The sequence below is a fragment of the Adiantum capillus-veneris genome, chromosome 12 (genome assembly GCF_014529385.1).
Source record: "Adiantum capillus-veneris isolate H3 chromosome 12, ASM1452938v2, whole genome shotgun sequence".
Classification (NCBI taxonomy): domain Eukaryota; kingdom Viridiplantae; phylum Streptophyta; class Polypodiopsida; order Polypodiales; family Pteridaceae; genus Adiantum; species Adiantum capillus-veneris.
Window position 1 is genome coordinate 46,093,450 of NC_140942.1, and position 16,254 is coordinate 46,109,703.

Genomic DNA, 16,254 nt, shown 5'->3' on the forward strand with positions numbered 1-16,254 from the left:
TTTCACTACGTGGGCACTTTTGGGACAGTGTTAGTAAGAGCTGGAAAATTATTGACCTTTTGGTAACCCAATACCAACTTAATAGCTTGGAGGTTTTGCTAGTCAACAAAGTGATGAAAGAGCTTGACAATGTAGTGATACCAATCGATGATTTGTAGTTTGACTGGAATGCTTGGAAATGGCCTAGAAGTAGTCTCTTATGGAAACCCCATTCTAAAGGCATTTATCATACAATGATGTTGAAGAAGAATTGGTCTAGCCCTCTTAACAAGATATGGAAAAAGCAATGGTCGGAGGAAAGGTGGTCGCAAGTAATGGAGAACATTTGGGAGCCAAAGGTTCCGCAACACATGAAGGTATTTCTATGGAATGTATTTGGGGTGCTCTACCGACGGGGGTGAAGATTCAGGAGAGAGGGATTGGGACAGATCGATGCTTGGGATGCAGGTTGGCTAGTGAAGATCTGACCCACCTATGCAGGGAATTCCCAGCTATCAGAGGCCTCGCAGGAAAAATATGTAAGTGGATCCAAAGAACATGAAAAATTGGTTTTTTCAAGACTGATTTATTCCTTGGAGGTAAGAATTTGGGTAGTCCCGCCCTCCTTATCAGTACTCAAATTGTCAGGTACTTCTTCTTACATAATGGATGGCAGACAAGGAACCGCCGTGTGTTTGAAGGAGTTCTTGAGGTGGCAAGCTTCGCAGAAATTATACAAAAAATCAAAGTGTTAATATGGATGCTCGAGCACAAGCAAAACTCAAATGATTGGTCTAGGATTACTTGTGCCTTGTTGTCGGCAGATAGAATGCTTAAGAAGGGGAAAAATCTTTGCCATTGGAATCTCTGAAGAACATGATAATTGACCTTGCGTATCAAGGACAAGGGGGCGGATCGTTAGGGGTGGCTCCCCATATAACCGATGTGATTATGGTCTCTTGATGATGTCATGGCTCCGCACGAGCATGAGAAGATCTTATAACTTTTTGGGATGATCAATATAATTCACTCACAATTGTGAGTTTTGAAAAAAAAAAGTTTTTACTACTTCGTCTAGCCATGAAGACCCTAAAACCTTATTGAGGTGCTGAGGACCCAACTCTAGCCCATTTATGTAAGTCCTATAGCTAGGCACCATATTAGAGTATGAAACAAAGCTTATTCGTTAGCAATTGTCAATCCTTCTTTTGAGCCTTTATAGCATTGTGATAGTCTTCCCTTTGAGATCTCATGGTCTATCCAAATTGTGAAACATGTAAACAATGTTAGGCACCATATCAGAGTATGAGACAAAGCTCGACATTCTCAACAATCCTCCTCTTGAGTTGTTGAAACCTTGTAGCGGTCTCTCCTTTGAGGCCTGGGGCATGTAACCTTGTCTATAAATGCCACTCGAAGGGAGTTGAGGGATCGGCGGCACGGGGCATTTTAGGCCATCGGATTTCGCAACAAGGGGGATAAGTTAATATACGTGTGGTCTCACATGTCCTACAACGATGCACGCTAGGTGGGTTGGATAAGGTGTTGCAGTGTCGAGTGGGAGGTCTGGGGTTCAAGGCAAATTCGTGACCATGAGCACCTTAATTTTTTTTCTCTTCATGAAAGTCCATCAATGGCGGATTGAACATTGGCTGTTGATCCCTTTACTTTTGGGTGTGGCTTTTTATAGAGGAGGGGGGTGTACCTCAAAAAAATCCTTTATATCATGTGTGACCAAAGTTTGGATTGGAATCGTCTTCACATAATATTTTGTGGATTGGAATAAAACTATCCCTCTTTTTTCATAGTCCTGTTACTTTTTAACAAAAAATAAATTTTAATGTCCTTCTTTCAAGTGTAAATTTGTTAATGATATGAACAATAGTATACCCTCCTATCAAGCACATGTGATACACCTATATACCTACAAGATCTCCTCCTCCCCCCCCCCCCCCCCCCCTTTGAGGTTTCATGGTCTATCCAAGGTATTGAACATTGTAAACATTGGGTAGTGTAACCTGCAACATAGTCTTGTGCCAAGCCTTGTGATAGCAAACAAAATCCTTGCCTCCTTCATGGTTAACGTGACTTTTGGAAGGGCCATCTGTAGCAAAGTTTCGTTCATGCTAGGATGAGTCATGACCCTACAAAATAAGAGTTGCATGCAAGGATTTCTTGTTGGGTGCTTGCTTACCTCGCGTTCTCAAATTGCAAGAAGAAACAAGTGATAAAATCACGAGGCATGCCTTATGGAAACAAATCTCTAGAAAGAGACTCTTTTATGAAACAAACCTTTTAAGCAAGAAGATATCTTGAAACTTTTTTCTTATCTCAACCAAGAATTTTACACTGCAAAAGTGGTGGAGGTCCTAAATGTGACATGGTAACATCAGAAAGTTACCAATGACACTTAGAGCCAGGTCACATGGGTATTAGTATTAGCAGAGGAGAAAACCACCTATATCAGAACTTCCTCCCAACTTTGCTCACTATGTGCGGTTTCAATTGTAGCCCCAATCCCTTTTTTCTCAAGCCTTGCATGCCTTGACTCTTTTGCAATTATCCTAGTATTGGTCCCTCATGCCTCGGTTATTTGGTGACCTTGAGATCCTGGCCCCATTAATTGCATCAACTAAGGCACATAGGCTATAAAATCTGGAATCTAGTTATAGATGGACAAGGAGTCTAGCAGGGGTGTTCTGAATAAAGATAGGGCACATGGTAGTTGTCCGTGTGTGTGTGTGTGTGTGTGTGTGTGTGTGTGTGAGAGAGAGAGAGAGAGAGAGAGAGAGAGAGAGAGAGAGAGAGAGAGAGAGAGTGTTTCCTTAAAGGATTCATGTTTTCTCTAAGTGTTCTAGTTGTGTCAAATTGGAATCTTAAAAGATTATCCATAATTAAATATTTCTCAAAATGGTGGGCTTCCCTATCTCTTTCTCTATTATATAATGGAGAGATGTATTCTATTGAGGATCAAGGGAGGTGCCATGTGGTAATAGAAGAAAATTTCCCTTTTTTATTTTCTACAAAAGAATTCACACCTTCATGAGACACATCATTCAAGTGGGAAGAGAGGTTGTAAGATGCATCGTAGCTCTTCGAATTAGGGCGCAATAATCAATGCCAAGAATGACAAAGATGGTGGATCAAGGGTGGCAGACAAGATGTGCTCTAAAGTTTAAACATCCAAATTCATCAAAGAACGAGAGCAAGAAGAGACATATACATACAAGGTGAGGTGAGAATGGATGGATATCATGTCCAGCAAGAGATGGAAAAAGAGATGAAGCCATTTCTACAGTATTTAAGTGCCATGGTGAGAAAGGAAGGGGTGATTAATGAAATACAGAGACGTGCAAAGACCCTTTGTACATGAGAGTGTTGGAAACAAGTGTGTTCCCCTTAATATATCTCGTGCTAATGGGTGGAGGGAAGAATGTCTACTCCATGATTTTTTTTTTCTCGTGAGAGATAAGATATTATGTCCATCATATTGTGTGTGTGTGTGTGTGTGTGTGTGTGTGCACGCGCACGTGTGTGGGTGTGGGTGTGTGTAGAGAGAGAGAGAGAGAGAGAGAGAGAGAGAGAGAGAGGTGATGGAACTTTGACGCAACAAGAGGAAGTATCATTGGAAAAGAAATGCCTATAGGCTTGGTGAGGCTGATGGCAACCTGTTGCAACAATGATGGCGGTGATGGATTAAATTCTTGAGGGCATAGACAGTAGGCTATCAAGTTCACAAGTCCTCTCTCTCTCTCTCTCTCTCTCTCTCTCTCTCTCACACACACACACACACACACACACACACACACACACACACACACACACACACACACACACACGGTTTTGGTTACACATCTTAGTGAACCAAAATTTTGCTTGCACAATCTTCAATCCATTTCTCTCTCTCTCTCTCTCTCTCTCTCTCTCCATGATGCAGCATGCTAACAAACTTTTGCAAGGGAAAATTGCATACCACAAAAGACGAGGGATAATGTTGTGGATCACCTCGAAAGCTGACATTATGAAGGGTATTCACAAGTAGAGGAGGAGTTATTAAAGATGGGGAGCAGAAATGCCACACGAGAGTGGTGGGGAAAGAAACGTAAAACCCACCTTTGTATTGGCAGCAAGGGTCATTTCCAACGTAGTATATGGAAAACGGACCATCGTGCTCGCAATGGGCTTGATTAGAAGAATGGCTCTAGAATTGAAATTGAGGGTGTTTTCAAGCGCTAGAATGAACGAGAAGATGAGGTGCTACGCTGCATATAGTGGCAAAAGTTTGGCCTCCCACCACTGTCAACAAAGGTGGCAGGTCATGTATTGGTTAGTTCTAATACAAACCCTTGAGTTACTTTTGAAAAAAAACATTTGTTGCAACATTCAATTTTCATTCTCTTCTGCCTCCTCCTGAGTTTTTGTACGTCCCTCTCTTAGCAGCTGACTAGCTCTCTTCAATTCTTCTATTTCCTTGAGCAGTTGCTCTTCTCTTTGAACTCGCATCAATGCAAGGTCTCGTCTTTGTGTTTGTTCCAGCTTCAGCTCAAGTTCAAGGTCTTTGTTCCTCTTTTCTAAAGTCTCGTAGACTTCATTTGTTCCCTTGATTGAGGCTACAACGGGGTTTTCTCTTATTTGTCTTAGAAATTTCGCTTGATCATTGATTCATTGCTCGGAGTACTGCAAGGAGGCATTAGCTACATCTAGCTAGACTTGGATCTTTTGTACTGACTGAGTAGTGGTTAAAAGTTCATTGGTTACTTCTATCAATTGTTGATCTTTGCTTTTGCATGCATCAGATAACTTTGTCAGCAGCTCTCCCTGCTCTTCCATCTCTTTCTAATATTTTTCCCTGGCAATCTGGTGTTGTTTTGCTACATTTTTCAGCTCTTTAATCTACCTTTGAAGATCTTCAATGATGTTTATTTTGTCCTCTAGCTCTCCTTGTAGAGCATCAATGACTTTTTCTAGCTCTTTAGCCTTGGCACTGCAGCTAAGTGTTGCGGTTCTCGTCTTGTCTGTCATCAGCTGCATTTGATTTGCATACTCATTTACCTGCAGAATGACTTCATCATTGGTTTCCCATTCTCCAGGTTCTACTTGGGGTTGTTTAGAAGTTTCTGCCATTTTGGTTTGTGGCTCTTTTGTTGGTGCAACGGTTTCTGCTTATGGCCGTGGAGGTGGTTCTACTGCTTCTTCTTGAGTCTTTGCAGGTGTAGCCGCTTCTTCTTCTTGAGGTTTTGTGGATGCCTCAACTGTTTCTGCTTGAGTTGTTGTAGAGGAAGGTCCTACTTCAGCTGTTTCAGCTTCGTTGGGTTGTTCAAGTTACTGCCTCGCCTTCATTAGATTTATCTGCTGGTGAAGGTCTTGGACTCGGCATGGCCTGATCTTCTTGTTCCTTAGAGGGTCTTGGAGACATCTCTCCTTGATCAAAATGTGACTCGCTTTGTTGTGCAGCTTCCGCTTCTTCCGTTACTTTTCTTTGAGCTTCTAGAGCTTCTTTAATCTTTAAAGCTTCTGCTTTTGCATACATCCATTCGAGTAAATCTTTGGGATCCTCTGGAATCTTCTTTGCAGGGTTCTTGGTACTTGATCCTTTTACCTCGCTTGGACTCCATTTTTCGGGGTCTTCACCTGCAGCTTGACGACTCCGTTTCATATGTTTTCTTTTCTCTTTCAAATCTAGCCCTTTTTTGCTGCGGTTCCTGTTGGTGAGCTGCCACTGATTTCTTTTTCATTGCTTCTCTCCTTGCCTTGGTTTCTTTGTTGTTAGAGATTTCACTGCTGTGGGCTTCATGGGAACTTTTTACAGATTTCTCATCTGATTTATATACTCTTTTTGTTGATCTAGTGGTTCACGGAGAAGGTTGAGCTGAAATGATCCCTGTGTACTGATCTAGGGTTGACGACAAGTTGTCGACCATTCCAATAGCATGATATGCTATTCTTGTTAGCACTTTTGGAGTGCCCAGATATGAGATCTTTCCCTCTTTCTTCGTGCCCTTCAGTGTTGTAAGCACGTACAGTGCATGATCTATTGATTTCCTGGTTGTCGACTTCAATACTTGAGTGACAGTGGTTGCAATTGCATGGTTTGGAGTTGTGTACTGTGGTGGTCTCTTTGAGAGGAAGTGGAAATGTTGATGGTAAAGGAGAGCTGGATTCTCCACTTGCCTTTGGATGAGATCAGAGAATGTGGCAGTAGCAGTATCCTTGGTAAAAGTTCCTGCTGTCTTTCTATCCCTGCACATTGGTACGTTTTTTTGACAAATTCAGAGTTTTTCTTGATCATTTTGGCTCATACTTGACATGTGGCATGTAATAGACGTGTACAAGTGGTGATAGGTGAAGTGAAGAGATTAATTTCAAGCCAAACAAGCACAAAAGTAAATAATCATGATTATTTACAGCAATCTTTTGCAAGAATTGACAATTTGATGACCTAAACATCTTTAATACATCCAAAACAAGTCCTAAAATGAAGTTGGTAGAGTTTGTTTGTGTTAGCATCACTTCGTGCTCTTGTCAACTCTGAAATCACCGATTTTTGTGACTACTTGACATGTAGAGTTGGTTAGTCACTTTTGAAGCTATGAACTTGTCCGCTACATCGTCCTGATGCTACTCATCTAGTTTTGGCCCATTCGGAGTCAGTTTCACTTCATATGTCAAATTTGACGCTTTGTAGCCTTCGAGCTGTTTTTTACTGTTTGAGAGCTTTCCTTGACTATCTCCATGAAACCATCTAGGTAGTGTATAGGCCTCGTCTATAAGCTACCCGTGGAGTCAGAATCCAATTCTGGCATATGACAAAAACCTAGATTATTTACTTGGAATCCCCTCAACCCTGCCAAATGGTCATTTGGTGATATGAAAGTGTTCTATTATATAGGGGCATGCTACAGTTTAAGTCTCGTTCAATTCGGTTGAGCTGATAGGCCGCTATGTTTAATTTTGTGTCGTAGGATTTCGTGCACAGCTAGTTTTTAGGGGTTTATCCTGAGCCTAGACTTACTACCCGGCCATATAGAAATGTTCATTGATAAGTTTATAATTTACCCCTCATGTTTCGTATGAGACGGTGCTGTAAATGGATGACTATAGACTCCAGAGATCGCGCGCAAAGAAGATAGAAAGCTCTCTCCTCCAAGAGTGACTAGTGGAAATGAGGTGATTTTGGGCTACCTTGGATATCTATAGTCGAACTTCCCAAACTATTTTTCCCCATATTCTTTTGTTAGTCCTACTATGCCATGAAATCTATGTTAGACTCAAAAGTTTCTTCAATCGGATTTCGTTAGCTCATTCTACAAGAATTCGCGAAAGTAGGCCTTGGCGGCCTAATTTAGGCTTCCTGCTTCCATCTGTCGATTTGATTGAAATTTCTTGTGCCTATCTGCCTTGTCCTTCTGATCATTAGCGTATCTTTAGTTTCTCCATCTAAGCTCATTTGCTATTTATTATTAATTTTTGACTTGTTTATTAAGAAAATCAAAGAAAATAATAAGATGCTATAATAAAGCAAAGTGAAAAATCAACAATTAAGAGAATCCATTGAGAAAAACCGCTCTAATATTTTTTGATGGATTTCTCTAATTTTAAGTCCCAATATCAAGAAAATTTTTTAAAAAAGCAAAAAAACTATTTTTTTGGTATATTTTCAGATAGTATATACACTATTTACACTCATCGGGGAGATGTTATCAGTAAAATTTTCTTGATGATTTTGTAAGGGCATTATTAGGTAATTTTGCAAATACTCAAAAAATCACACGTTAACATCCAACTTTTTCCTCCTTCTTCAAACATTGCCCTTAATTACTTCGTTCCCTAGATGGCGTACTCCGGGATGACTGTGTACATGGGTAGAAAAATCGTGTCTATGCATAGCCTTGGTGGCTCTACCATGCTTAGAAGATCAATGCAATTCAAACCATTATGTTGTGCAAGAGTTGGGTCTTGAGTAATGAACTATTAAAGGGTTTTTGTGGTCGAGGTTTTCTGTTGCTGTTTCTCAAAGAGAAAATCTTGTAGCTTGTGTGCTCTTTTCTTTATTGTACCGTCAGGATGCTTTGGCACGTTGATTTTCTAAGCTGTTGGTATCAAATGATAACGGTTGATGAGCTTTAACGCGCCACCGGTATATTCTTGGTTTTTCATTGAGCTGTTGTGGTTGAGTGTTTTTAGACTTAACTCTCCACTGCTTCATCGGTTTTACAGTTTGTGAAGAAGATAAGTGCTCCTTTTTCCTCTAAATCCATCTTGTGTTAGGTTCCGTGATCGAAAATCCTCTTCTTTGTGTGTTTAACTTTGGAACCTTCTTCGGTACGGTAGATGATGTTTTGGACACCCAAATTTGAGATGGCTTGTCCTTGAGTTGTGATTTTGGTACCCAGATATGCCTGACTCCTTGCATGCTACTTGTAGAATTTTCTTGTCTAGAGGATGAAGAAGATTGAATGCAATGTGGTTTCTTCTACTGGTAACCTCTTTTCCATTCCTCTTTGCTTGTTTCAATTGGAACAATGAGTTGTCCACCTTTAGGGGATAGCTTGAATTGATTAGTATCCCAATCTGGTATTGCCTTGTACATCCGCATCCATGAGATTCCAAGAATCATTGTTTCATTCATGTGTTCATCTGGTAATCATACAAATTGATGAGGGCATGAACATCCATGTACTATCACATTCAAGATGACTACTCCCAATGTCGGTGTTGGGTTCTTATTGCATCCTTTGATAGCCAATATTCTTGATGTCAAAGAATGATTCGTTGCTTTCTTGTACATGGAATAACTAATTGCATTTACTCGAGCTTCTGTATCAACCAATGAATTTGTGCTATGATTGTTCAATTGTACTTTGATGTGAAGGTCCATTCCACCTAGCTATTCATCATTTGTTGACACTACATCCTTCTGTAATTCCCATAGTCGTTCATCTAGTTCCAGAGTGTTGATGAGAATAGGTATTTGTTGATTTTTGAGAGCAGCTTTCCCTTTGGGTACTCAAAGCCGAGCTTCCTCTTGGGCTTCATCAATGACCTACTATCGTTTCATCTTTCTTTGCTTTGCTGCATGCATCTTTTCTAGCAAATCATTCGTTAATGGCAAATTGAACTTCTTTAAGTGGTGTCCACTATCCAATTAGCCATTGGTTCACCATCTATAGTGGACAACTTAACTGCTCCACTTGGAGATACGTCTTCAATGATAAACGGTCCGTTTCCCTTTTTCTTAAACTTGGGAATGCGTTGCTTAAGGGAGTAGATTAAAATTAAGGCCCCTTTCTTGAAGATTTTTGTGACTAGATGGGAATCAAAAAACTGTTTTTGTTTCCGCTTTTGTGCATAGATGTGAGCTACAGCTGTTAGCCTTTGCTTATCAAGCTTTTCTAAAACTTTGAGTCTCTCTGATAGTTCATGTCCAGTCCACTCAAGGTCCTTAGCTACCCTTAGTGTCGACAATAGAAATTCTATCGGCAGTATGGCATCAAGACCATAAACAAGGTTAAAGGGTGTAGCATTTAAAGTTGTCCTGAATGAAACTCTATAAGCCCATAGAGAGGCATGGAGATTCAATTCTCAATTTGCTCGTCCTGAACTAACCACTTTAGTTAGTACCGAGCTAAGAATTTTATTCGTGTGCTCAGCTTTTTCATTTGCTTGTGGGTCATAGGGAGCCGACTTGTTATGGGTAACCATAAATTCATTCAACAGATACTTAATTACCTCATTGAGGAAATGAGTTCCACTATCACTGAAAATTTCTATTGGCAGTCCATATCTCGTGAATACATTCTCACACAAGAATGTAGCTATGGTTATGGTATCATTCTCTTGGGTTGCCTTGGCCTCTACCCACTTTGTCAAATAGTCCGTAGATGCAATGATATATTGAGCTTGAGTTTGAGTTCTATAAGTAGGTGGTTGTATTGGCCTCACAAAATCTATGCCCCACTTTGCAAAAGCTCTAGCCCCCATCATTGTTCTTAAAGACATGCTATCTACACCGGTTGGCATTTTTGCTCGTTGACATGTATCACACCTGCGAACATATTCTTTAGCATCTGCAAAAAGTGATGGCCACCATAGGCCTGCCATTAAGAGTGCTCTAGCGATGGTTCACTAGAAAAGTGACCCCTAGCTAATCCATCATATGCTTGTTCTATAATGGGAATATGTTCGTCTTCATTTGCACAAAGACGCAAATGTTGATCCTTTCCCCTTCGATACAATTGGTTCCAATAAGAGCATAGTCTCTTGCTTCAGTTTCAATTGCTCTTTGGCGGCATTTACTCATATCCTCTAGAAATGTTTGGCTTGATAAGTAAGTAACTAGATAGTTACTCCATTTATGAGTGAGTGATATTTGGAGCAATGTCACATGAGATATGGGTGCTTGTTTTTGGCATTGAGGAAATTTTTTTACAAATGTGTGAACATCACTCCTCATGGTTGGCCAAAATACTCCAAGTCTCAAGATCCGCTGCATAGTTTGGTCTTCCGTAAAGTGAAGTCCTACTATGATAATATGTGCTTGACTTAGGTATTGGGTTTTTTCCTCAGAATTAATACACATAATAAATATTCCATCTTGATTTCTTTTGTATAGCCTTCCAGTTAGTAATTGATACATAGCCAATTGCTCAATTAATCCAGGTGTAATAGGAAGTGGTATTTGAGAATCCACTTGAGCTATGGTCATCTATGAAATCATATTTTTTGACCATCGGGGTATCATTTCCACAGAGAATAGATATGCATATGGTAGATCATCGTCTACCCCTTTTGGTGGTTCTCTTGAAATAATCCTTGACAAATGATCCGCTCCTTGGTGAGTGATGCCCTTTTTTACAACCACAGTGAAATCAAATTCCAAAAGAATGATGAACCATCTCACTATTCTTCTTGTGTTGCATGGGTACTTGTCGCATGCAATGCCTTCCCAAGATGATTTCATAACTGAGTTTCTTTCCAAAGTCCACTATTGCAAAATTTTGTTGATAATCAATTCCACATGAACTAGCTATTTCTTTTTCAAGCAATCCTAAGGGTCTTTCGATGTGTCCATCAGCAAATTGCAATTTCATTCAAGTTTGTCTAATGGATGGCTTTTCCCATGATTCCCATACTATTTTCGTGGCTATGGCTATGCCTGTCCTACTATCCAGTATTTCCATGGTTTCTATATTTATATATCTCACTGGAAGGGTTGTGTTTCCTTCTTCCCCTTTGTAGTATTCTCCGACTTTGTTCATTGGGACGGATCTAATCTCTTTGTTATCCAATTTGTGTTTCAATTATTCCAAATTTTTCGCGATTAGCCCTATTATCCCCAACTTCTCTAGAGTTGATTGTAGATCATTCCATAAATATGGTTTGATTTTTAACGGCTCTCCTAAAGTAAGAATGCATTGAATGGGTGTAGACATGATTGAATGGATGTTGTCTACCTCTAGGGTCTGTTCTGTTCTTTTTATATGAGTGGTTTTACACACTATGTATTCGTCTTTGTTATCTCCCAAGTAAGAGGATAGTATTTTTAGAGTCATTGGTTTAGACATTCCTGAAACTTCAAAGCTGCAATCCCCATACAAGGATTGTACATCCATGTCCATATTAGGAGGTAGATTGTCTAACCAAACTTCCTCTATATGGACTGACTTCAAAGTTAGGCTCTCATCATTAATCTCTCTCACTTTTTTCCATAAATGTCCTGGCCAGTCTTCTTTTACGAACGGAAGTCCACCTACAACATCTTCACTGTCAAGCACTATGCGTTCTGGCTCTTTAGTTTCAAGGTGGGTTTCTACCACCACTGTTCTCTTTTTTGGTTTCTACCACAAGCTCCTCGGGGTTTGCTATACTCTCATGCTTGGGTTTTTGTTTTTCCAACATTTCTTGAGTAATTCTTACCAAATTTTGATAAGCTTCAAGCTTAGCTACTTCCCTATATTGAGAAGGATAATTTTTCCAATGGTTTTTCATGTTTTGGCATGCTTTAAGTCCCGCTTGGAAAGCTTCCAAGGCTGCATTGATTGGCTCAAAATTTTGTCTACCAAAATTGATCCTCCAAATTTCACTGTGGTTTCCTTCATTTCACTTCCCGTTTCTTTCACTCTTTCCTAGAATAGTTTCTTGGCTTTTGTAAGGTTTTCACTTCGTGAAACCTTAGAAATTGTATAAAGCTTAATCAAATTGATATGTTTATTAAGAAAGCCATGTAGAATTGTCCGACCATGGCAAATATTGGTATTTTTGGAACCGTAATTATGACTTTACTATGGTTAGAAATTTTCAGAACTGAATTTCGACAAAAATTAACATAGTTATGGCCACTGGAAGTTTATACTGTTAACTAAATTAACTAAGTAAATTGTAAAGTCTTGGTAATCATTGCTGCAAAAGACTTTTATCATAGAGCTCTCTAGATATTTACATATATTTATAGATATTTTACAAATTAAGTTGTAATAGGTTTGAAAAAAAGCAAAAATCGATTTGGTGTATCTGAGGGCTGTGTGGGGTAGTAATGAACCTCCCTAGGCTTGATTTAGCAGCAGGTGGCGCTAGGGGAAGGCTAGGGGCTGCCTTGAAGTGCAAGTAACTGCCATAAACAACCTATGAGCCCTAAAAACCTATAAACAAGTCCCCTCTCTTCACAATTGAAATCAGACAAGGAGTCCTAGCAGATTTCTCTTGCATATAAGAGAAAATCTCTCAGAAATTACTTAGAGAGCCAAACATCTTTGTAATTAATCTAGGTAATTAGTCTAGTTTTGGTTAACTAGAACAATATCGTAAGTTTTGATTAATTTCTCTTAATTAAACTATCAATTAAGGAGATTAAGCATTTCCTATTATTAATTACTTTATGAAGAAAAATAGTTTTTAGGTCTAAATAATTATAATTTTCAAAGCTTGGTTATACTGTGAAGAAGCCATGGAATTTAGATCTTAATTTTTTGAGTAATCTACCTAATTTATTAGACAAAAATTAATTGTTTTTGAGCATAAAATGAAGGAAAAATTAGTTAACACACTTAGATAATTATATCGTAATTATCGAAGCTAGGAAACCTTGTTAGGAAGCCAAGAAAATTAGGCCATGCACAAAAAAATAGTTTATCTAATTAATTAGGTCAGAATTGTCTATTTTTTAGCATAAATTAAAGGGAGAAATAAGCTAAATCACTTAGATAATTATATAGTAATTATCAAAGCTATAAAAAATAGTGTTAAGAAGTTGGGATAATTAGGCCATGCACATAAAATTAGTTACCTAATTAATTAGGCCAAAATTATCTGTTTTAGAGCATAAATTAAAGGACGAAATTTGCTAAGTCACTTAGATAATTATACAGTATTTATCAAAGTTAGAAAAAACTATTAGAAAGCTGAGATGATTAGGCCATGCACAAGAAATTAGTTTATCTAACTAATTAGGCCAAAGTTGTCTATTTTTGAGCATAAATTGAACGAGGAAATTAGCCAAATCACTTTGATAAATATTGTTAGTAAACACTGTTAAAAAGTTTGAACAGCTAGGCCATGCACAAAAAATTAGTTTATGTAATTAATTAGGCCAAAATTGTCTATTTTTAGCATAATTTAAAGGGGAAGATTAGCTAAATCACTTAGATAATTATACAATAATTATCAGAGCTAGAAAAAACTATTGAAAAACCAAGATAATTAGTCCATGCACAAAAAATTAGTTTTTCTAATTAATTAGCCAAAATTGTCTGTTTTTGAGCATAAATCAAAGGGGAAAATTAACTAAATCACTTAGATAATTATACAGTAATTACAAGATCTAGAAAACAATGTTGAAAAGCTAGGATAATTAGGCCATGCACAAAAAATTAGTTTATCTAATTAATTAGGTCAATGTTGTCTATTTTTAAGCATAAATTGAAGGGGGAAATTAGCTAAATCACTTAAATAATTATACAGTAATTACGGAAGCTAGAAAAACCAATTAAAAAGTTGGGATAATTATCTTAAGGACAGATAATCAGTTTAGCTAATTATATTAGCTAATATTGTTTGATTTTGACTATAAATTGGAAAGAGAAATTAGTGAGTTAATTTTTATAGCTACATAATAGTTATCAAAGATGGAAAGCAACATTAGGAAGTTGGGATATTTATCTTAACCACAAATAATTAGTTTAGCCAATTCTCTTAGCTAATATTATCTAATTTTGACTTAAATTTGAAAGGGAAATTAGTAAATATAATTACATAGTAATTACCAAAGATGGAAAACAATCTTAGAAAGTCGAGATAATTATCTTAAGCACAGATAATGAGTTTAGCTAATTATCTTAGCTAATATTGTCTGATTTTGATTATAAATTGGAAAGGGAAATTATGGAATTAGCACAATAATACTACCAAGAAGTTAAGGAAAAAATATCTTACCTAGATATTTATCAAAGATATTTACTTAGTCCAAAAAATTCTTTTTTTTGGTAAAAGAAATAAGAGAGATTATTCAATTCATTCTCTAATCAATTAAGTATCCTTTTATAAGGCTACCACTATGACTCGGAAGAGGACCCAGGGAAATCCTTAGTCCGATGAGGATGATACAACTCACAAGAGGGCTAGGGAGTCCCATGGCCATGAGGCTGGGCCTAGTAGTAGGCCTACGGAGGAGAGTCTTCAGGCGCCAACAGCAGATGGCTGATTAGTCCCAGGTAAGTTTCCATTTATTCAATTAAGTCTTTAACTAGTTTAACTTCTTTTATAAGTTAACATTGCATACGTAAGGAGTGAGTAAGAATCAAAAAAAGAATAATTGGCCGAAAATGAAAGGTAACTTCCAAGAAACCAATGAACATTGTTTGTAATTAGAAAAGAATTGTTTGGGCTAAGACTCGTTGACCTAGGAAAGAATGATTGATCATCCTTAAGACAACTTGTTTCAAGACACCTTTGATTACTTGGAATATTTTACTCCAAGTGATGAGTAATGATGGCGAGTTAGCCATGGATGAGCCGGTTACCCCGTGCATGTCTGTGTTTGTGTATACTACTTAGGATATCGCTTTTATCCTAGAGAAACCGCCCGGTTGTATGGGCAACTCGTTGGCGTATGGACGCCCGAACTTTGGATGATGTCTTTTTTCACCCCGATTTTTATAAATAAGGAATGGGTGCCATTTTTCACCCCTATACATGTGATCTTGAGACAAGCCAATACTGGTCAGAAATACTTCAGATTGACAGTACCTTGTCTTAAGGCTAAAGATGTTTTTTTGTAAAAGAATATTTTCAATACTGCTTTCAAGGGTTGTTTTAATGAAATTCTATTGTGAAAGATATAAAGAATGATTATTTTAATTGTGATAAGAACGTGGTAGTAATTAAATAACAAAGTATCATGTGTGAGTGCGGGGGTGGTATGTGGGGATTGACTAAGGTTGTCAATCATGGACGGGTGGACCTGATTAGTCAGGTAACTATCCATTCCAGGGCACTAAAAACGTCTAGAAAACTTCTCCACTTGGAAGAGGAGTCCACCAGCGGTTGTGCCCTCACATATGTTAGGGGGGGGAAAGTGTTGGTTGAGGATACCTTAACCCGAATTGTGGAAGTTATAGGACCGAAATAGTTTTGTACTTTAAGAAAAAGGTTGCACTGTTTTCACTGCGAGACAGTACTAGGTCTTCGTCTAGGGCTATAGACCCAAGCCATTGTCAATGGTAAAGGTCTATTCCTTGGATTTTTCTTGTTTAGAGACTCTAACTTCCATAGACCTAGAGACCTGTCAAGGATCCCATCCCACCTTGGTATCGACAGGTTGGGGATCTCAAGACTTTTTCTCTATTTCATCCTTTTGTTTCTATTTTCTCATCTCATACCTTTGACTTCTTCTTTTCTTGGACTTTTGAGAGGAAATTTTAGTATTATTTGAGTCATCAGGGAGTTATGTTTCTTTTTCTTAGCATGGGCTCTAGTGATCACCTTGATTGGAACAATAGGTTCACTCTCCGATGAGCTAATAGGTATCACTATTCACTACATTCACTACTATTTTTCCCTTGCTTAAAGTATTTTTTGGACAGTCTTCAGGGAAGTGTCCACCCTTTTTGCAACATTCTGTACAAAAAGCTTCAACGGGCTTAATGTTCTTGCCAGGTTCTGGGCATTCATTTTTCCAATGATCATCTGCACCACAATTATGGCAGTTTTCAGTCCTTGTCTTAATCATGGGTCTTACCATAGGAGGTCTAACACTTTGATTAGCTACATAGCACATCGATG